Here is a 22,832-nt window from a genome sequence, read left to right as displayed (position 1 = left end):
ACTGACATACTAAATCACCAATCTACTGCAATATGATTTAGAAATACCACTTCTAACTCTAAACTTTCCTGCCATGTGTATAACTTTTAGATAAAACCTCAACAGCACTTTGCTGTCTACAAGACCTGTTGTATCACTTCTGCAGGCTTTTGTCACACCCACTGATTGTCATTGGTTGTTATTTGTGTCATTTATAAATGCTGGCTTTTTATTGGTGCATTTGTTTAAATGTCCCTACTTTGTGTGCTTAGCTCCCTCCCTGGCAATTTCACTAAGAGAAGATTTTGTTTGACCATCACACTGTTATAGGGTGTGATGGCCTCTTCTCCCTCCTCCCTTCTGGATATTGTAGGTTTATTTTTACTGTATGTTTCCCCAATTTAAGATGGTGGCTACAAGTCCTGCGCGATGATGTCATTCACATCATGACAAGGCCATCTCGTTTCTTTCACTGGTGTTTGTTAAGCATGTCTTTGCTCCTCCAGCCCCTTGCTCTGACACTGCCCCCATTACATGCAGTTTAGTGCTCTGCTGGCAGACTGACCTGCCACAACCGGAAGTGATTGTCAGGGCACGTTGAGGCTGAGTCTTGGCACTGGGGCTGTGCTTGATGGACGGCCAATGGGATGCATACTGTCAGGGTGCTTCCCGTGATAGTCGTGCTGCATTCCAGACTGTTTTAAAGAGCTACTCAATTTTATAGCCCTGTTCCGTTGTATAGCACTGCTGGCAGGCTCTGGTGGAATGGCAGTCACACTGCCATCAGCGCACTTCTTTGCTCCACCAGCCCCCCGCCGTGACACTGCCCCCATTACATGCAGTTTAGTGCTCTACTGCCGAACTGACCTGCCCCATCCGGAAGTGACTCTTAGGGCAGGCTGAGGCTGAGTCTTGGCAATGGGGCCGTACGTGATGAGCAACCACCGTGATACATAGCGTCTGGGTGCTTCCTGTGATGGTCGTGCTGCACTCCAGACCATTTTATAGCACTACTCTGTTTTTATAGCGCTGCTCTATTTTATAGCATTGCTGGTAGGCTCTGATGGAATGACAGTCACACTGACATCTGCGCTGCTCGTTGGGGAAATTTGTGATAGCTGAAGGCAAGCTGGGCAGCACTTTTAAATGTCTGCGCTACACTGCAAAATCATTTTTTGTGGTGTTTTCACTGTTTTACTGTTTGAAGTGTTTTTTTTGTGTTTTTTTTTTTTGTCCTCATATATGCCGTCAAATGATGTTTGCTCTAGATGGGAACTCTCTGTGCCTTTCACACAAGCCAACTCGATTTCCGCTCTCGGGGGCTGTGTGCGGCAAACCGGGTTCCCCCAGAGGAAAGCTGTCTCCTTGTCCAACTCCCATTCCCTACCAAGGACATAATAGGTACTAGGGAGGACCGGACCACAGACCCCTGGCATAATCATTGGACAGATGTTATTATTTCTTCACCCAAGCCATTAGTGGAGACCAGATCTTATTAGTACTCGCTTCGTCACAGGCCATGTCTGACTGACTGATCATCATGATATTTTTTAGACAGTCCGCAAATCTAGGTGGGGCCTCGGACTTCCATTGTCTACAGATTTCTCTCCTAGCTATAACTATTACATAAAAGACAAATTGTGTGGCAGCATTCGTATTATACCCCGGTAGAAGTCCAAAAAAAATCAGTCTAGGGCAGCATATGATCGGTACATGTAAGACTTCCTCAAAGAAGCTACATATAGACCCCCAAAAACTAGAGATCTTTGGACAGTCAAAAAACATGTGACGATCGTCCGCCGCCGGGAATTTACACCTAGGGCAATAAAAATGATCTGACGTTACCCTGGATAGATTAGCCGGAGTCCAATAAACCCTATAGGCTGTAAATAGATGGTTCATCCTCAAATTAGCAGGTTTGATCACTCTCTGAGACATGGAAAAAGAGTTCCTCCAAATTTTCTGTACCTCCTCCATATTTCCTATTAAACCATTGCCCCAGAGTTTCCCTACCTCTAAATCTAAACCATCCTCAGACCCAATAAGTGTCTGATACCAAAAGGAAACTTCTCGTTTCCAACCTCCCTCCCTACAGATGGAATCTCGGATCGGGCTGTCAGCTGCAGGCCCCAAAGATTGTCTTGCCCACCACGCGGACAGTTGGTAAAACTTAAACCTAGTTAGGGACCTATTGGTTAGATTTGCAAGACACTCCCAGTCCATAAGCCTAGAATCAAGACAAAGGTCCCCCCATGTTTTAATTCCAGCTACCTTAAGAGGCTGGGACAATTGATCTAAAAGGCATTCAGGAGTGCCTGGAGAGTCCCAAATTGGGGCATGTAGGTTATAATAAGGTATCCCCAGTGATTTCCGGATGTATCCCCAATTTTTAAGTGCCGACTGTAAGATCTTAAGTCGGACCTTTTTAAAGAATTTTTGATCTCCAAATTTGAGAAGGAAATACTCGAGGCCCTGTGACTGGTCATATAACATTGCTTGGAAAAGGCGGCCCTGTGAAGAAAAGTCCAACTTATTGGGCAAAATTCTAAATTTTTTAAAGTGAAAGGCATGGCAGTAAGTAAACAGGTCGGGCAGAGCCAAACCACCTACGTTCAGACCTCTCCTCAGTTCCTTCCAAGCTATCCGAGGCGATTTTGTGGCCCATATAAACAAACCGATCTTCCCTTGAAGAATAGCAATATCTTTGTGATTGAATAATAATGGGATAGAATTAAAGAGAAACGTTATTTTGGGAAGGATAATCATTTTAACAAGATTTACTCTCCCATAGATATTGAGCGGGATACTTCCCCATCTTAACAATAGCTCTCAAGCTTCCTTCGCAACACTCTGCCAACTGGTTTTTGGGATGTCAGCCAGTTTCTGAGTTAGGTGTAGTCTGAGGTATCTAATTTTTTGTTTAGCCCCCTCTATAGGGATTAAATTATTCCATCCCATTATATCTGTTTTTTACTTTGCTCGAGGATTCCGATATAAAGATTAAACAGCTTCAATAAAGATTAAAGGGAAGCCAAACTTCATCTTGGTAGCCCAGAGGTACCCCCAGTTAACCTAATCGAAGGCTTTAGCTGCGTCAATTGCTATAATAGTAAGAGGCAGCCCCCTCTCTTCTGCATAATCAATTGCCCCTATTGCCTGAAACGTAAGTTCATTGAGCTGCCTACCTGGTATAAACCCTCTCTGATCTGAATGTATAATAGTTTTAATGGTTCTAGCTAATCTAGTGGCCAGTAGCCCTGAAAAGATATTTAAATCCGAATTTAACAATGAAATGGGTCTATACGACTACATTTTTTGTGGATCCTTATTTTGCTTGGCTATCAGGGTTATAGTGGCCTCAGCCCAGGATGGGGGTATGCTATCTCCTTGTAGAAGAATTCTGTTGAAAATCGTCCTGGGCACTGGAACTATTATTTCGATATTATCAGAATACATTTCTACCGGCAGACCATCTGGGCCAGCGGCTTTACCTCTACTCATTTTCTTAAGCTGTTCCTGTATTTCACCATCCTTAATTTCACTGGCTAAGTAGATCTTATCTGCTTCGGAGAGTTGGGGCAAATTGCCCAAATTAAGCCAGTCGACCACCTCCTCTAATCCAATTCTGGTATTCTCCTGATACAAAGCAGACATAAACCCCCTGGCCTCTTCTTTAATCAGCTCATCCTCTGATATTAATAGTCCAGATTCTCTTTGTACCAGCGTCTTGATGTTGTTCCTAGCCCTATCCTCCCTTGACTACGATGCTAGGAGAGCACCACATTTTTCACCATACTCGAAGTTCTTAAGTCTGCTGGCTTCCCACTTTTCCCTAATGATCTTATCACTCCTGGCTTTAAATGCTGCTTGTAGTTCCAACAGGTCTCTCTCAAGTATAGAAATACTCTCCCTGTCTTCCAGAGCAGCCAGTTGTAGATCTAGCTCTTACTTTTTTATAGCTTTGAGATCGTCAATTTCTTTTTTCTTACTGATTCTCCTCCTGTATGTCATTTGCGAACCTAACAGCCCGCGTACATAAGCCTTAAAGGACTCCCAAACCAATTGCACTGTAGAGGAACCAAGATTGAAATCAAAGAAATCCGTCATTCTTGCTTTTACCTCTACCTTCACTTTATCATCCAGGAGAAGTGTTCTGTCAAGTGTCCATCTATTTTCGGTATTCCTGGATCCTAAGCTGAGTGCAAGTTCGACCACTGAGTGATCCGAGATACCCACCAGGGTGTGGCAGACCGAAACAATGTTTGTAAGCAGAGCTTAGTCAGCCAAGAAGAAATCTATTCTGGAGAATTGCTTGTACTTTTTGCTATAAAAAGAGTACTCTCTTTTAGCAGCATATTTCACTCTCCATAGGTCCAGTAGATTAAAGTCCCTCATGATGTTCTTCAGTGATGCTAGAGTTTTGGTGGGAGCACAGTATTTGACCCTACAGGTCCGGTCCAGCTGCCCATCGAAAACCAGATTAAAATCTCCCCCTAAGATAACCGGGGCTGGATTCTGTAAAAGGCACGCACTAAGTTTTAAGATGGGACCTGGGTTATCCTCATTTGGGCCGTAGTACGCGGCCCAGGTAAAGGCTAAACCGCCTAATGAAAGAGCTGCCACGAGCCATCTACCCGATTGATCCGTTTCCCATTTCTGGACCTTAATCCCTCTGTTTGATCTAACAATGATAGCTACGCCTCTTGTGCACCCTTTTCTGGCGTGAACATAGTATATTCGGAACCCACCCAAGTTTACTAGAAACTTGTTCACATGCATTAGCCTCTAAATGTGTTTCTTGTAATAAATAGAGGTGAGCTTCCGTACTTTTTAGATGTTCACGGACCCTCGATTGTTTCCTGCCGCCTCCTAAACCATTAACATTACAGGAGAGGAATTTTATACTACTCAAGCCACTCATGATCTACCCATATTACCATACATCTAGGGCAATTAGCACAAAAAGACAGTCTTGCATAATGTGAGGACATTTTTCCAAATTTACTAACCCCCTTGTGACCCCACCCCAACCCTCCCGTGAGGAACCCTCCCTTCATTTCTGGCGTTGGTATCGCCTTTCAGGAGCGCCTCCCCGGCGACATAGCTATGTAATTATTACACAAAATCATAACTCTAAAAGGCGACATGATGGGAGTAATTACACCCACGACTCGTGCTGTGAGCAGAAATTAATTGTGTCCCATTTATAATCCACACTATAATATTTTTATCTATTATATATATATATATTTATTTTTTTCCCCTTAGAGCTACACCTCTTATGTTATGTTTTTCCCCCTCTATTTTGTAGTTAATGTGTCTTAAAGACTGAAGTAGAAATATATATTTTTTTACAATCTCATCTGAGATAGGAAGTCATCAACGTCTTCTGGCTGACTGAAGTTATACATTTTGTTCCTCCACATTATTTTCATGAGAGCAGGAAATTTAATTTGGACTTGTGCACCTAGAGACCTTAAATCTGGTATTCTAGAGCCCAACTCCCACTGTCTCTGCGCCGTTCTTCCCCCAATATCAGATCTAATTTGATACGGACGTGCCTTATGATGAAGAGTAGAGGGGGATAGGCATCTACCTAAAATTAATTCTTTGACGCCGTATGTTTGAAAATTAACAAGGATTTTTTTGGGTGTTTTCCTATCTGGGTGTAGTCTAAAAGGGTCCCTGTGCACCCTTTGAATCTCAGCCTCCAAATCAATGTCGGGTCGGTCTTTCAAAATCCCATCCCTCAGAAACTTGCAGACAAAACCCTTAATATCCTCCAGCTCTTCACCCTCAGGAATCTTCAGAATTCTAAGGTTGTTCCTACGGGCTTGCATTTCTAGCCTTTCCATGTCCATTGTGAGAGACCGATTCTGAGTGTTTAATGTTTCAATAACCTTAGAGTTTCCTTGAACAGACTCTGACAAGGCGGTAACTTTAAGCTCCAGAGACCCAGTTCGAGCACAGATATCATCGAGCCTGGACTCAAGAAGATCAAACCTGTCGTGAATACTCTTTTGGTTATTCTCGGAAATTTCGAACTTAGCCATGAGGTCGCCCCTCAATGACTGAAATAAGGAACCCAACATACCCCCCTCGCCATCGTGGTTTTCAGGTAGCAAAGGACCCCCTGAACCAGAGCCTGCGAGTGTAGCGGGGCCAGGATTTGAGGTTGACAATACCCATCAGGGACCGGTGTAGGCTGGGTAGGCAAAGGGACCAGGGCCCCCAATGAGAGCTGTGAAGTCCGAGCCAGGGGTGGGCTGCTTGCCGAGGGGGTCTGATTCACACTCTCACCCCCCAAGTCCAGCATGTTCTCCAAAGGTGCATACCGATTCTCCAGCACCAGGGGAGGATTAGCACACCCCTGGGCAGATACAGACAGCTCAGCCGCCCCCTCAGAGCCTGCAACCTGCTCCATAATTTTAAAGAAGGTCTTAAGCGACGGAGTATTCTTCTGAGGTTGTTGAACCTTAGGACCTTTTGCCCTTTTAATATCTCCTGGCTTTCTCTTCTTCTTATGGGGGGTAAGTGGAGTTGGACCCTCCCTTGCCACAGGATCGAGCACCCCTCTTGACCTAAGCTCTTGCTGTGACCTTAGCTGGTATCTATTTCTATTTTTTGAGGGTGAGACTGACAGCACTCTTTGCTCATTTGAAGGGTCCCTACTACTCTTACACCCTAAAAAAATGGACGCCTGCACCTCTGAACTTCTTCCTCGCAGAGCAGCCACCCCCTTCTCACTACAGGGGAGGCCTGATTGGATCTCAACAAAAATCTGATCCATAAACTCGCGCTGGCGAACTTCCCCTGCTTGGAAACTCCTTACCGAGATCGCCGGTTGAGGAATGAGGTAAGAATAGAGAAGATTGCTGCAGACCGGCCCACGGAACTGAGTAGATAGAAGTGCAGCTCGTACTCGACACCAGAGATCCCTCCGACGTCCACCGGGCCGCCGTACTGCAGTGTTCCTCGCTTCCTAGAGGGCTCGATCCGTCCCAGCTGCCTCTGCCGCTACACCAAGCATCCGTGTCCTCAGGGTCCTAGCGCCGCCGAGCGCTGTGAAAACCGCCTTGTTTCATGGCGTTTTACATAAAAGAAGAAAAAAGGCAAATTACCCGCAGATCGAGGGATGAAAGGAACAAGGCCAGCATCTGCTCACTGGTGGAATGAAGACCTCCACTTCATGTCGCCCAGATCACCTAAAAGCTCCTACATACTACGCCGCCTCGGACTCCCTGCGACGGGCGTCAGCCTGCCGCTGCCATGTTCCTCCCCGCCGACCCGGAAGTCACTCCTTTGATTCCATACTTAGCTGTTTGAAGTGTTGCCCAAATACTTTTCACATTGTCTCTAAGTTAAGCCTGACTGCTGTGTGCCAAGCTACCAGAGGGTGAGCACAGGTTAATGTAGGTGTGCCTGCTTTTTACCCTGACAAGGATTGTGGTTGCTTTCTGACTTGGGCTCATATCCCAGTCAACCCACAACCCAACTTCTAACAATCACTTTTTTTTTCTTGTTGCCAGTTTCTTTGTGACAGAGTTTAAAAATAAATAAATGTGTAATTTGACAGTGAGACTGCTTTTCATCGGTCTACCCTCGTGACTTCACCCTATTTTTGCTGCCAGACATTTAGCTCCTACTGATGGATTCCCCTAGTAAAGTTCCTCCAATTCCAGCACTGGCTGAGATATATGGACAAATGAGGGAAGCCCAAACACAAGCAGATTTCGGTGCTTGGGCTTGAAACGTAGGCCATCATGTTAAGTATATTACTGTGATTTGGAAAAACAAAGTCCAGTGTGTAAACTAAGTAAACAAAAGGTAAGATTTGGCTCTGTTCGCTTTGCTGGAAGCAAATATCCCACCTGTACATGTGGCCATTGACAGCAAAGCATCCTTCAAGGCTGCCATTATTTCTCATGCTATCTTTTGCAGCTGCCTTTTCATCATTGCTCTTGGCTCATCCCAACTCTAATTTACCAATCATCCTGCAAGATCCTATCATGTATTTGGGACGTTTATGGTCTTTAGTGAACAACACTACCGAACAAAGTGCCTCATGTAACAACATATGTAATAGCAATTACCTAATTGCAATTTTATGCGAATCTCAATTAGGTAGTCGCTGGCGTAAATTGACCTACCTCATTAATATTAATGAGGAAGGTTGTAATTTGCGACCCCCCAGGAATGGCTAAAATCACAGACGATGGTCGCCTGCTTGGGTCAGCAGACCAGCATGCCCGTGGTTGCTTCTAAATAAAGCATTCTTTTTTTTAAATAAATGCAGCCCGTTTTCCCTAAAGAAAAATGGGTTGTGTTTCGAAAATAAAGTGAAAAGATTTCTTTTCATTTTGTGGGACCACTGCATACTCTTAAAAAAGGTTTTGCATACATTCACAAATGGGAAGGAGTACTTGAAGTAGGTGGTAAAATGCAAATGTTTTGCGACCGCATTTCAGTCACAAAACATTCCTACATACCAATGCGATTGTGTATGAGGAAGGGACGCCCTGAACACGCCCCTTCCAAATAGCGAATTGCTCACCCATTTTGCGATTCGGTAATAGGTTATGGAATTGCAAAATTGGGTTTGGTGCATTGGGAAAGCTTTTTTCCGGTCACAAACAGCCCGATTCAGGTGGCAGGTGGTATGGAAGTTATTAACAGGATTTTCATTTCGGTTTTGCCCTGTGACTGATATTTCACACTGCAGTCCCTGAGTCTACCTTGATGATGCAAGTGATGATAATAATTCTTCTTTAAAGCAAATAATATTAGTTGTTTTAATAGATGAATATCTACTGGAACCTGATTATATTAAAAGTATAGTCCACTGTAAAGGATTCAGTTAAGGTGTTTGATATCCTTCAGGAGATGCAATATAATTAGGAAAAAGTTGCCAGAGCTGAATCTGACATTAGGGATGTCGCCCACGCATTCCATTTCTGTGGGAATAGGAGCCATTTCTTTCCAACTTTTCATAACCTTTTACTAACACTACGGTGCCATCTAGTGGTGCTTAGCCGCTTTTAACAACCGATTGAATTCTGCTTTCACAACATCATCTCTACAATCTGGTCGGACAATATCATGGAGTTTTCCTTTATGTCTGCCACGCACTATTAGATTTGGGCCGATAGGCCAGCTTTTTTTTATCATTATTATTTTATTTTACTACTCGTTCCTTCCTGAAGGCAAATTGGTTAATAAATGTTTTCAATCAGTGCTCTCAGCAGTATGAATTTAAACGAATGCAAAACCCATGCTGGCATCGAGCTCACTCGAATGTATTCAAAACCTTTTGCATCGGCTGGGACAGGTGTGTGGCTGAACGGAGCGTAGTTGCGTAGGGCGTGGCTAGGATGTTTCGAATGGCACTGATTTACTGTTTTACCGCTACTAAACATGAATAATAAGCGACAAAGAACTCCCAGCCGTTGGTAAATCGCCCCTAATCTTCATTTTGCATTTGGTGACCACTATGTTTGATGGTGAAACGATCACTGCACATAAAAAAAAAATAATTATACCATGACCTTAAAACTAGGGCTGTCCGTAACTTACAGTTGCTGTAGCATAATTACACGAAAATACAGTAAAATCAGGTGAAGTTAAAGCAACATTTTGCAAGATTACAGAGAATTATGTAAGCAGTGTAACCCAGCATTCAGCACTCTTTTCTGAAAGAAAAATGCACCCTCGCATCCATAATGTATGCATTGTGCAATAAGAAAATAGCGCTGAATGCAACAGAACACAAACCGCAGCGGCCAGCAGCTGATTACACTCGATAAATTTGTTGTTCCTGTGCTCCTGTAGTAGGATTTTTGTGTCAAATTATTCATAATTACTCAAATGGATGGAATCACATAGGGGCATATCAGCAAGACAATTATCGCCGTTTTAGCGGCCATTTTCAGCTGGAAAGCGGTGATAATTGTATCGCCCTATTAGCAAGGTCACGCTATCGCGTGAACCCTTGTCTCAGCGCCCTTTCCCTTAACGCCCAGCTTTGCATCTCTATGAGATGCAAAGTGGGCGTTCCTCCCAAGAATAACAGGAGAAATGTCACTAAGCGACATTTCTCCTATTATCAAGCCTCACGCTAAACTGCAGAGCGGTAAGAAAAGTAGCGCTAACCTCGGTTATCGCTATTTTCCTTTCACCTGCATTTCATCTGACTTAGCCATGATATCCAATGGAAGGTGGACATCATGGCTAAGTCTGTCCCTGCCCTATCAGCAAGCATTCGCCATACGTTGTGCGATTAGCGCTGGATTTCCAGCGATAATCGCACATTTGGCAGTTTGCGCCTTGATTTTTATCGCTGTTGAGATGAGCGTTGCTGATAGCACGCTATCTCAGTGAGAAAAATCAGCGTTAGCCGGCGATAATTATCCTTGCGCTGAGAGATAATTATCTCCGGTTCTTGCTGATATGCCCCATAGTTTTTGGTATTTTCGCTTCAAAAGAGTAATGCACAATATCTACAATTATTCCAGCATAATTAAAATTTAACCCAGGCCTTCTTAAAACATATGCACTGGTGAGAGGAAGCACGAAGACCGGTTTTCCTTTGTGTGAGTATGTGTGAGTGAGAATGAGTATGAAGATGTGAAAGTGCATGTCAGTAGCAGTAGGTCTGAAAGAGATGTGTAGGCGAGGGTAAGTTGTGTTAGAGGAGGGAGTCTGAGGCTGTCTGAGAAGAACAAGTAACAGGGTTGCGAGTGAGAGAGGGCAGGCTCTGCGAGAGAGGAGAGTGTGGGAGCTAGTATGAGTGTGTGGTAAAGACGGTGGGTTGATAAGCAAGAAGTGTGGGACAGAGGAAGATCTAAGAGAAAAGTTTGTGAGACTACAGTGAGACTAGAAGATATGCGAAAGGAGGCTGTGACTGTTAGGAAGAGAGTAGGATGAGTGAGTATAGGAAGCTGACTCTTTATGTGATATATCAATAAGTTGATATACCATATAAAGAGTCCAGGGGTTGCCTTGTGAGTGGACAGGGGCTTGCTGTGTAATCCCAAAGCATTCTATTAGGGGGTAGTGTGGTCGAGCAGCCTTAGGTTTAACACAGGGGAGTGTAATACATTTGTAAATATACACAATGATTAATAAATGACGACTCAAGAAAGATCTCCACACCAATTTATAAAAATAGCAAGTATCGTTATATATGTTTAGGTATCAGAGAAAAATCATTCAAGTAAGTACGTTTTTAAATAGAAGTTCCTTTCACTTTAAAAAGTGGAAAACTGTGCATTTTCTCAGTTCTGCAAAGTTATTGTATGGATGGAAGAACAAGTTCTGCAAACATGTACAGTACTTTGACTTATAGGACCAATCTCCAGGAGTTAAGGTGAGTGGTGGGCAAGGTGCAAGGCAGCACCAACAGTACTACACCAGCGGCACAAGGGCGGCCGGATGTAGGGTGCAAATCAGCATCTGTGTGCCCAATGTGTTTCAATAGGGATTGGTCACTGTAAAAAGAGGCTGCAGGTTCTTGGCTAAGAAGCCAGTCGGGCTGAACCAGCAAGTGAGCTTAGGCCTTGCAATGCTCGGAGATGGGGGGGACAACTTTGATCCTCTTCTCCAAGGCCCAGGGGTGATAGGTGCAGGGATATCCTTAGGCATCCAGTTTTTCCTTACTGGAGCAGTAGCGGTTGAAGAGGCGTGTGTTCAGACCCTGCAGGCAATGTCAGGGAGTCCAGGAGGGGTGAAACCACAATGGATTAGAGGTCTGGGGGGCCTGGGGACCTTGTTGACACCAGTGGACCACTTCAACTTAGGTCTGAGGTGACGGGTGGAGTAATGAATTCGGGTGTGGGTGTTATTGGTTCAAGAGGCCTCAGAGTCTTCTCCTTTGGAGTTTCTTCAGAATAGGTCTGCTGTTCACAGGAGGTCTTGCGTCTTTTTTGAAGGCAGGTAGTCCTCCCAGGTTTCTGGTATCGCAGCTGCAGGACGAGTCAACTTTGGCACAGTTTTCTACGAGGTATGCAGACAAGTCAGCGGAACTGGTACAGGTCAGCTGCTTCTTCTCTCCTCTCTGCTTTTGCGGCTCCTCTGTGTCATTTCTCTTTTTAGGTAATCAGGATCTGATTCTCTGGTGCCAGGGACTCCCCTAAATACTGAATTTAGGGGTGTTAGGGTAGTGTTTGGTTGTAGCCAATAGATTACTGAGCCTTGGGGGTCACTACGCCCCCATATGACCACTTCCTGTGGGAAGTGGGCATATCCCTGTTCAAGGATTCCTAAGTATGCTATCAGAAAGATGTCTATTTCTTAAAAATTGTGTCCACCTCACAGTAGTCAACCTTTGGGTCTAAAGGCAGCAGCTTCTTTGAGGCATGCCAGCCCAGGGAGGCTAATCAGCAGGTCATCCTGTGGGAGGGGGTGTACCACCCTCTTCCTGGACCGACTTTTGTCCTGGGTCACCTGATTGCAAAGGCTTTCACCCTAGATGGTCAGAACAGCGTCTTGGGTGGCAGGCTGGCAGAAACCGGTAAGCAAGTACGCCAGAGGCTATTAGGTTTTCAGGGGTCCCTCTAAGGTGCCACCTGTGTGCTTGTATCGGTAAATCCAACACTGGAATTATTGTGGGCTTACCAATACAAGATGGTGGGTACCAAACATCTGGGGGTACAGTGAAGCCATCATGTAGCTGGGGAACTCTTAATCATGGATGTCCAGCCCATGGACTTGGTATGACTTCCCTGTGCCCTCGTGGTATCCAAGGGTGAACTTAGATATCAAAGGGACACATCTCTCATGCAGATATGCCCACACATGGGTATAGTGAACCCCGCCTTAGGGTTGTTAGACCTGCTGTAGGGGTGAATTACCTATACAACATGCAGTGCTGGGTAGGCATGGCACACAGGGATGTGTGCCATGTCTACTCTTCGTTTTTCTCAACACCAAGACACGCAGGCTGTAATGGAATTTTGCATGAGCTTGGTGAGGGGTCCCTGAGGGTGGCACAATTCATGCTGCAGCCCTTAGGAGCCCCCCATTTAGTTCCAATGCCCTAGGTACCAGGGGTACCACTGGCTAGGGATTTACATGGAGCCTAAAGTGGTGCCAATTGTGGAACAATAGTACATTTTTAGGTAAAGAACACTGGTGCTGGGGGCCTGGTTAGCAGGGACCCAGCATACTTTCGGTCAAAGTTGCATCAGATACCAGGCAAAAATTGGTGGAGGGTAACCATGTCAAAATGGACACTCTTGTTCAGTGAGTTAAACTAGATTGGGGAGAGAGATCATAGTGTGAGAATGAAGAACAAGAATGGTATGCAAATGAAAATTGAGATGTGGGAGGGTATGTGAGATAGACAAAAAGGAGGTGAGAAAGGGGAATTAATGAGTAGAATGTGGTTAGGCAGAGAGAGGAAGATGAATATTATTAAAACGGTTTCCTGGGGGTGTGAGAAAGAGCCGATGGTTTGTGAGACAGAGAAATGTGCAGTTGTCGTTTTTTGTGTAGGGAATACTGGGTTGCTGCCTAAGCTTCCATCAGCGAGGGATTTTATATTACCATTTCAAATTAGGTTAATGAGGGACCATGCCTAGAGGGCTCGTGTAGAGAAATGTACCTCTGCCTAAGTGGGAAAAAAACATTGCAATGGCACTAGGTGGTGGAGATGAAGATAGAATTATGACATGAGAAAATAAAGCAAGATGTAGAGCATGAGTGGTGAGAAATTGGGAAAAATTAGAAGCATGCAACAGTGGTGTATGTGCGAAGCAACCAAAAAATGAGATTTATGAAACCATGCAAGGCCACTTTGCGTGGCCCTGAGTGGCTTAATAAGTCTGGAGTAACGCAACCCAGCGCAAATCACTGCATTGTGTTACTCTGTCCTGGGAAGGCATTGCGTGAGTGTTCCCACATAACTCCCATGTTTTTGTTGCATTCCCAGATTTACCAAAAGAGATAGACCTGGGAATGCGCCAAAAAGATACGCCTTCGCAAAGGAGGCGTAACAAGGAGAAATATCTCTTTGTTACTTTCTCTTTCTATGTGTGCTGTAATCTGCAGCACACATAGAAAGAGAAATATGCCTCTCAGGATTGTTTTTGTGCAGAAAGGTGCCCCTCCTGCACAAAAACAATCCTGCATGCAATAAAGGCACCCGTGCACTATGGTGCAAGGGTGCCAGAGTTGGTGCTAGGCAGCCCATTGTGTGCCAGTGCTGGGGAAAGGACAGGAATGTGCTGTATTGGCATAAATATGGCGCATTTCTGCAGTTTCTCTGTGACACAGCACAGCAAGGTGAATTGCTGCGCTGCATCACTTAACCATAAAGATGGCCCAGTATTTTTAACAGAATAAGGAGGAGCGAGGCTGAGGGAAGAAGATGAAAAGGATAAATTAAGGTGAAACAACAGGACAATGACTACCGATGAGAGTGACATGAAAGCCAAAGAGGCAGACATCAGAGTGAGAAAGAGATAGAGAAAAGGGGAAGGAGAAAGGGAAAGAAGTAAACATGTGAGCAATATTTACCTATGGTTTTACATATGAAACAAGTTCGGTGTTTTATGTACTACTTTGTAAAGTTTTAAAACATAGCTGCCAAGAGTCTGAATGTCATGCATCTCTTCATCCAATTCTGATTTTTTTTTAGATACAATCACTTTGTGTGTTGAGCATATTTTGTGCAGGAAGATGTCCCTTCCTGCACAATATAAATCCCGCATGCAACGCAGACACCTTGCACCATGGTGCAAGGGTGTGTGCATTGGCGCTAGGTGGCCAAAAGGGTGCCAGTGCAGGAAAAAAGGCAGGGAGCACCGTATTGCCTTAAATACAGCATATTCCTGCCCTGTCACGCAGCGCAGCAAGGTGACTTGTCACATACACACTTAAATCAGCAACACGCTTAAATCAGCCCATGCTCACCCTCTGGTGTTGTGACACAGAGAGTCAGAATTAACATAAGAGGCGACGTGTAAAGCAGCTGTGCATATGTAGATACAGTGAAAACACTACAAAAAGACACAAAAATGAGGTACAAAATAGTATCTCTTTTACTCTTTAAAACAAGATAAAAATGATAAACTAAAGCATCTCAAGGCATGAATACTTCAAGAATGTACAATTCTAAAAGATCCCTTGCGCTTTCAGTAGGTTCTTTACGGTTACGCTGGGGAAATGACAGAAATGCACGCCGTGAATTGGGAACAGACTTTCTTCCCGGGTCAACGCAAATCAATGCTTCCAAAGTTATTACAGTTTAAATATAATGCCAAGTTTATGGGAGGCTGATCTACTCGCTGCGTTCGGGTCACCTGCAAGAGCGCGGGAGGCACCAGGGACTTCGTAAGTCCCGGAGTGCACAGTACCTTTCTAAGGGGTTTGCAGCAGTGCCATCGGCCTCAGGATTGGGACCCGAATTGCAGGAGTCTTTATTTGCTGGAAATGATGCAGTGATGGGAGTCACAGAGGGCATACGCCCAGCTTTCTGTGATGTGTGCATAGTGCGCCGGGTCATGCTGAACTGCCTTCTGGGCGCTGCAGCTTCAGCTAAGTCGACGAACATGATGGTCTGCGCTCGAGCAGGCAGACACTGCAGTTCTTGATTGGTGCACTGCGCTGATGCATGTGAATGAATATGTTATCACACATACAATACATTGCATGCCATTGCAATGTGGTCGTTACAACAACAGCGTTGTTACATCGCATACGATTACATTGCAAGTCTTTACCACAACTTGCTTTAGGGGACGCGCTGGACTTAGGAATAGTATAATTTACTATTCCTACTCCAGTTTGTGCAACAGCAGGGAAGGTATTGGATTGTAAATCCAACACCTTCTGCCCCCTACAGCAAGTCGTGGTAATGACTTGCGATGTAATCGTATGCAAAGTAACAACGCGGTTGTTGTAACAACTGTGTTGTAATGGCATGCGATGTATCGGATGCGAACTAAAGGATATCTCCCATGTGGATGCCCAAAAGCGGCTGCCGACACTCTGTGAAAGCCCAGGATTGGTTGAGGGCAAGTCAGGCAGAGTCAGGCTCAGGATTAGCAGAGTCTAGCAGTGGTCATTTGTGCAAATGAAATCTTTGATGGCCCTGTGATTTCCAGAACAGGTGGCTAGCCAATAAAATCTTGTAGTTACTTTGCTTGCAAAATGTTGTAGAGAACGGATCCAGTCCTTCTCACTGACCTGGTCAGGGGCAGCAGGCCAACACAGCAGAGCAGATAGCAAAGTGGCCTACTGTAGTGCAGTAATCCGCAGACAGGAGACCAACACAGCAAAGCTGTTAGCAAAGGGGCAGTCCCTCCTTTAGCACAGCTCCTCTTCTTGGCAGAGTCATTTTAGTACCCCTAATTGAACTAGTGAGATGGGGTCATAGACCCAATACTTATACCCAAATGTGTCCTTTAAGTGGAGGTGACTACAAAGCAAAGCCATTGTGGTGCACAAGTCTCCTTTTAGCCCAATTCTGTTTCCTAGCCTATCTGCAGGGGGTTGATCAGTGTTTTGTGTGAGGCCAGACCACTACCTATTCAGGTGTACATGTCAGCTTCTCTCCCGTCTTGCGCAGGACAGCCCATCAGTATGCAGATGAATGCAGGTTGATTGTCCTGTACTTGTGGCTGTCTAGAGGGAATGCACAAGAGCTGAGAGCCGAGTTCACTTTCTAATAGTCACGTGATGAAATTGTTATTATGAGAGCCAACTTCGCCACTAAAGAGGATTTGTCATTACCAATCCAATGATATAAAACATAAAGCAGCTACTCCTCTGCAATCAAGAATTACCCTTAAAAAGGGTATTTAAGGAATTCCCAATGATAACCTATGAGAGGAGCAGGCCTAACAGTAGTGAAAACAAACTTGGGTGGTTGTTAATACCAGGACATATAAAACAAAAAGGTACATGTCCTACCTGTTACTTACACAGCACCCTGCCCTTCGGGCTACATAGGGCCTACCCTAGGGGTGACTGATATGTAGTAAAAGGGGAGTTTAAGGCTTGGCAAGTAGTTGGAAATGCCAAGTCGAGGTGACAGTAAACTGAGCCCATGGGCCCTGCAGTTGTAGGCCTGAGTCAGGTTTGAAAGGCTACTTCTGTGGGTGGCACAATTAGTGCTGCAGGCACAGTGGTAGCCTTTGGTTTACAGGCCATGGATTTATGTCACACTACTTTAATAGGGACTTATAAGTGAACCAAATATACCAATCATGGATATTCCAATTGTCATCACATTTTAGATAAGAACCCATGCACCTTAGCACTGGTCAGCAGTTGCTAAAGTGCTCAGAGTCCTAAAACCAGCATAAACTAAGTCAACAACAGAGGAGGAGGAAAGCAAAGAAATTGGGGTAACCCTGCAATAAGGGCCATTATCAACAAGAAGCTTTGTAGGGACTGTGGCAAGGGGAAGCTGTTTCTCACATATGACTCGCCAACATTAATTTGCCGAGCGCGGGCAAGAATTTGCTTCACCTTGTGCAATTTTCAGGCACTAAAACGCCTCCTAGCGAGATTTCTCAATGCAGCCAGTCGTGGCAGGTTGGGACTGTTTGAGTTGAGAAAGCTGCCACTCAAGCAGGAAACCTATTTGAGCAGCAGAAAGAAGCAGCGTCCTTTGATGTGGTGCTGTTTTTGCTGATTTTACATTGTGAAGCAAGCTCCTGGTGCTAAAAATCAGATAAAGCTACGCTATGTTCCAAATTCCACGTGCTGTGAAACTCCACAAAAACTCTGCGGGCTCCCCCTAGTTCTGTTGTAGAGGCTAGTGTCATGTCTGTGGTGATTAGAATGTCTGGGTCAGAAACAGGGTGGAAAGAAGATAAATGCTTAATATGCTACCTGAGATTTCCACACACCAGCATTCAGCAATGGCACTTTTAGTTCTCTTTGAAGAAACTTAGTGTTTCTCCCCACAATAGAGAATGGGTGTGCAAAGATGCATCCCCAAACATTTGATTTAATGCCATAATTCACAAGCATTCACATTGCATGCAAAATGTAAAGTCTACCCAAATGGTGACTAATATTTGTACTTACTCACAGAGCTGATCTGCTTTTAAAAGATATGAAATAATAGCACACCTTTACTTTCGCACTGTCATTTATTAATATTTACTTTCAGTAATTACTTGAGTAAATGGGTATTGATTGTGTGAGCTTTTTAAAAACAATGTAATGCATGTATTGGTTTCATTTATAATTTCTTTCTTGTATTTATACTTTATTCAATTTATATAGCATTGACACTCAAACTGGCATTTGAATGTTATCAGCTGCTTCAGTAATGTGTTTACATACCTATATGTTGCCCTCTTCCATGACATTTTGACCTAACTATAACGTCCCTTTAACCTTTGGTTGTGTAAGTGAATTTCTAAGGCAATTCTATGTAATGCTAAGGCCAATGGACGAAAAGCCACAGATTGGCTGAGTGAGCGCTTGCTGGGCCCACTCTCTTATTCACAGGCCCGGTACCAGATCTCTGAACCCATGAGGAGACGAACAAGGGTTCAACAGATTCTAAGTGCATGTAAACTCCCCGTTTGGGTCCACACGCCCCCCATCCCTCCTCAAAAATAGTAGCTTTTACTATTATTATTATTTTTCAAAAAATGGGGACCATCCAAGGTATGTATGCAGCCAGGGTTCACACTTATGGTAGGTGTTGGACTTGGCTCTTCTGGCAGGTTCACCCCTGAACTTTTTGCCTTAAGCTCTGACATATTGGTAGTGATTTGTGGCCTCTGCGCACTTTAGCACTGTGGCCCAGTGTAAAGTGTGTGCTCTCTCTGAGTGCATGTGGTGAGATAGGCCTGCCCTTCCATAGGAATGCATGGGGGATATGTGTGTCCATGGTAGTTCCTGATGTGAGAGGAGTGCAGGGTCAAGTTTAGTATGTGCGAACTCGTAAGAATAAATGCTGCGCAATGATGTGCGCGGATTTATTATAACTATAGGAGAAGTGCCACTTCTAGAAGTTGTACAAAAGGGGGTGGTGATGGACGGAGCATCAGAACCAATCAAACACTCACACACAGAAGTTGGCATGTCTGTGTGCTGTATGATGTGAATTGCCTGTCTGGCTTGTGATTGACAGGAGCTGATAGGGCTGGGGAATTCCAGGAGCCAGGGTGAGTCTGCCCGGTGGTGAATGGAGAGATCTGCATGTAGATGGGAGGGAAGAGTTGCACCTGGGACCTGAATAGGGCTGGGCCTTCCCTCCACAATGCTGGCTCCACCCCCTGTGGTGCGTCTGATGTCCCTGGCCTGTCCTGTGAAAAGAAGAGAGGAGCTGAGCAAAAAAAAGTGCTCAAGTGCTCCTGAACCAGTTGTATCTGGTTCTCCCCTTGCCCTACAGTTTTAGACAAAGGATCTGCTGATATAAATAGAGGGGCTGTGACCCCATGAAAATGTTCCTGTTTTTGACTTGAAACTACCAGGGGCGTGCTGCTGCTGGGGCCAAGGGGAAGGCTTGCCTCCCTGGGCCCTGCCCAGCCCCTGGATACCTTGAAGACTTCTGGGACCCTTTTGGCTTTATTTTCTTTGCCCCAGGACTCTTGCAACCTTTTGGCATCCTGGGAGCGCCATGCTCTGCGTCATCTAATTTCCGCAGGAAAAGGAGCTGGGGCTGTGCAGCGCCGCGCTCCTTCCAGGGAGAGAGAGGGAATCCCCAGCTGAGGGATTCCCCCGTGATGCCAGCCTTGCGGGTGCCCCCCGCTTATTTTTATTCAATTACGGGTGCCCACCCCGCTTATGGCCGCTTATTTACTTTATAGGCGGGTGCCCACCCCGCTTCGTATTTTGCCTTATGAGGGAGCCTAGCCCTCCTTACCGAGCTAAAAATCACTGCGGCGGCCCGAGTCACGGACCGGGCGGAAGTCAGGCAACGATGTGCCTGGCGGCGGGCGGGACTTCCGGTTTTGAGAGGGAAGTCCCGCGCACGCCGCCGCCTGAGAAAGCCGCCCCGAAGGAAATGCTAGGACGCCTGCCGGCGCGGGGCTCCCATTGCTGAGGGAGAGCCCCGCAGGCGCCAACCAGTGGAGACGAAAGGCGGAGGGGGCTCGAGGCACATTGCCGGTGCCTTCCCCCACCGCGTGCGGGGGAGAAGTGCTGCCGCCGCTGACACAGGAGTCCTGCCTGGCCCCCCCCAGCCGGTGAGTTCTACAAAGGGAGTCCGGGTGGGGAGAGGCAGGGTCTGAGCGGTCCCGCCAGGAGAGCGGGCCGCTCCAACGTGGGTCACAGTTGTGTCGAGCCCCATGTGACTCCAACAGAGGGCACCCTTGTTAAGAAGCCAGTGCGCTCCAATGAGGCGGGAGCATGGTTGTTTTCAGGAGCCCCGTGTGGCTCCAACAGGGGCATATCTTACAGAGCCTTGGTGGCTCCAACGACGGGGCATAATTGTTCTGAGAACCTACGTGGCTCCAACGAAGGGGGCATAGTTGTTTACAGAGCCCCGTGAGGCTCTAACGCTTTGCATATTTAGTTTCAGAGCCCTGTGTGGCTCCGCGGTGCTGGGGGACATGGTTGTTTTTAGAGCCTACGTGGCTCCAACGTTGTGCATATTGTTTCAAGGGCCATCGAGAGCCCAAGCCTCATTTGACCATTTCCAGCTGCCCAGCAAGTGGTGGGCAGCTGCACCGTTTAGGTCTTCCTTTTTAGGGGACAGGTTTTGAATGCAGGAGTGAGACGCACTCCTTCGCCCCCATCTTTTCCTTCCCAGCTGCGCAGCACTTAGTGCCAGCTGCTACGTTTAGGCCTGCGCAAAGTGCGCACCCCTGACTTTCGCTGCCTTTGCAGCGCGCCTTGACTCTGGGGACACAGGGCATTTGAGCCCCTTTCTGAGATGGCCAGTTGGCCAGGGGGGATTGCTAGAGTTATAGGGTGCCAGGCCCGCACTGTGATTTTGGGTGCTAGGAAATGTGATCTCTGTAGAATGATTTACGCACCCTGTGTTGATGCCTCTAAATGTGATTCATGATTATGAGGTTGGTTTGCATATGATGGTTTATGCTAGTGAGAATTATTCCCTAAGGTAGTTATCCTTAGGAGGTTAGGGTCTAATGTGTTTAGACTTGTGAGAGAAGTGCATAATGGGTTTATGCTGATGAGGTTGGCGTACAATGCGTTGGCGCCTAATGTGGTACTGTGCATAATGTGGTTTATGTTACAGGCTGATGCTAAGTGCAGTGATTACCAGTAGTACTGGTTGTGTTCTATGTTTATGCTAAATTTTACATTTACTAATTTCACTTTGTGATGGTACTGACAGTGGTCCAGTGGGTCCTGTCAGGTGTAAATAATCCCTTGTAAATAGTGCCCAGTGCCAGTTGGCACAGTGTATAATATGTGCACACTATTCTAAGGTGTTATGATAATACAAAGGCTATTTTTATATATAACCTTGTGTGGAGTTTCTTTTGTGGTGGGCCTGGGATGTTGTTGCTGGGTATGTGCGCAAATGCTTTACACATTGCCTCCGGGATAAGCCTGACTGCTCGTGCCAAGCTACCAAGGGGGTGAGCAGGGGTTATCTTTGGCGTGTAACTTCCTTGCCCTGACTAGAGTATGGTTTCTGCCTGGCTTTGGCGCAAGCCTTAGCCAACCAGAAATCCCATTTCTAACAGTAGGGTAGGTGCTGGGCTCAGCAGATGCTTAGCCTTGCTGCATTCTGTGCAACAGGTAGAGGAACCATTTGAAAGAAGATGGAAGTAGTACATTACTAAAAGTCAACTACAGTTAAAGTGAAGTTATGGTTAGGATTAGTTATAACACATTAATATATGTTTAAAAAACACTTAAGTCCACTTAGAAACACAGTTAAAGTCAAGTTATGGTTACAAATCAAAATCTAAAAAAATCACTGGGAATTTGACAACTATGGCTGCCTCTGCAATTCATGATTCACACAGTAGCAACTCAAACCCATAATTCGCTCACCAAATTATCTCACTGATTCTGAAGACCAATGGTGCTGATAGTAAAGGCTTCAGAGGTAGTCTGTATTCCAATGTGATAATGTCATCTTAAATGTTAGATTTTAAAGAGTGTACATTATATCTCCTTCTGAAGTGAACAAGGCACCTTTGCTATCAGTAAAATGCCCTTAGCATACTTCTGCACATTTAACTATTTAATCTTTTTATGTTTTCTAGAGCAAATTTCGGAGCAACATGAAAGTGGAAGCAATGGTGATATTCGTCTTCACAAGTAAAGCCAAGTGTTCAGGAAGAAAAGATCACACAGGGTCGCACTCCGAAAAATAACGTTTGTTTGAAAAGTAAGATACATTTTCATCTCTATGTAGTGGCCTAGTTGGGTGTCAGAGTGGAGAGCCAATTAACCTTTCACTTTTTTAATTGGCAGTTTTATATAGCGCCTACTCGAGCCGAAGGTATTGGAGTGCTTTACATGAGCACCAGCTACATTACACAAGGACAGGTTCATTTTTTGTTGTTATTTTAGGCACGGGGAGATTAAGTGATATGCCCAGAATCACAGAATGCTGAACCCAGGCCGGACTCGAACCTTGATCACCAGTTCCAAAGTCAGCAGCTCTGGCAGTAGAAATTGGCTCATAGTTCAATAAGGTTTTGTATATTGAACAGTGTCAATGCAAAACGTCTTCTCTTATCTAAGCGGAAAAAAGGATATCAATGGAACTGCCGAGACCTGGTATGACTGTCATTATAAATGCAACTGACCAAACCAGGCAAGAGTGGTCATATTAGGACACAGTGACATTTCGATAAAATTCTAGATGGCTCCATGTGCTAAAACCGTAGACCAAAGCAGGAAATCCTTCTACAAGCCTGTTATGTTTTTAAGAAACACACATTTTATCCAATCAAAAGTCA

At 45.3% G+C, this 22,832-nt stretch overlaps 1 protein-coding gene across 4 annotated transcripts in view; it reads left to right on the top strand.

Moving 5' to 3' along the window:
• The window catches only part of CHRM3 (cholinergic receptor muscarinic 3), a 2,422,098-nt gene that overhangs the window by 2,371,613 nt on the left and 27,653 nt on the right, over positions 1 to 22,832 (top strand). For all 4 annotated transcript variants that reach the window (XM_085612342.1, XM_085612343.1, XM_085612344.1 and 1 more), the window contains one exon: positions 22,131 to 22,255. The gene's annotated coding sequence lies outside the window, so the exon portion shown is untranslated. The remainder of the gene's footprint in view (positions 1 to 22,130; positions 22,256 to 22,832) is intronic.

The sequence above is a fragment of the Triturus cristatus genome, chromosome 6 (assembly GCF_964204655.1).
Source record: "Triturus cristatus chromosome 6, aTriCri1.1, whole genome shotgun sequence".
Taxonomy (NCBI): Eukaryota; Metazoa; Chordata; class Amphibia; order Caudata; family Salamandridae; genus Triturus; species Triturus cristatus.
The sequence above is the reverse complement of the archived record's forward strand: the minus strand, read 5'-3'. Positions and strand labels throughout refer to the sequence as shown.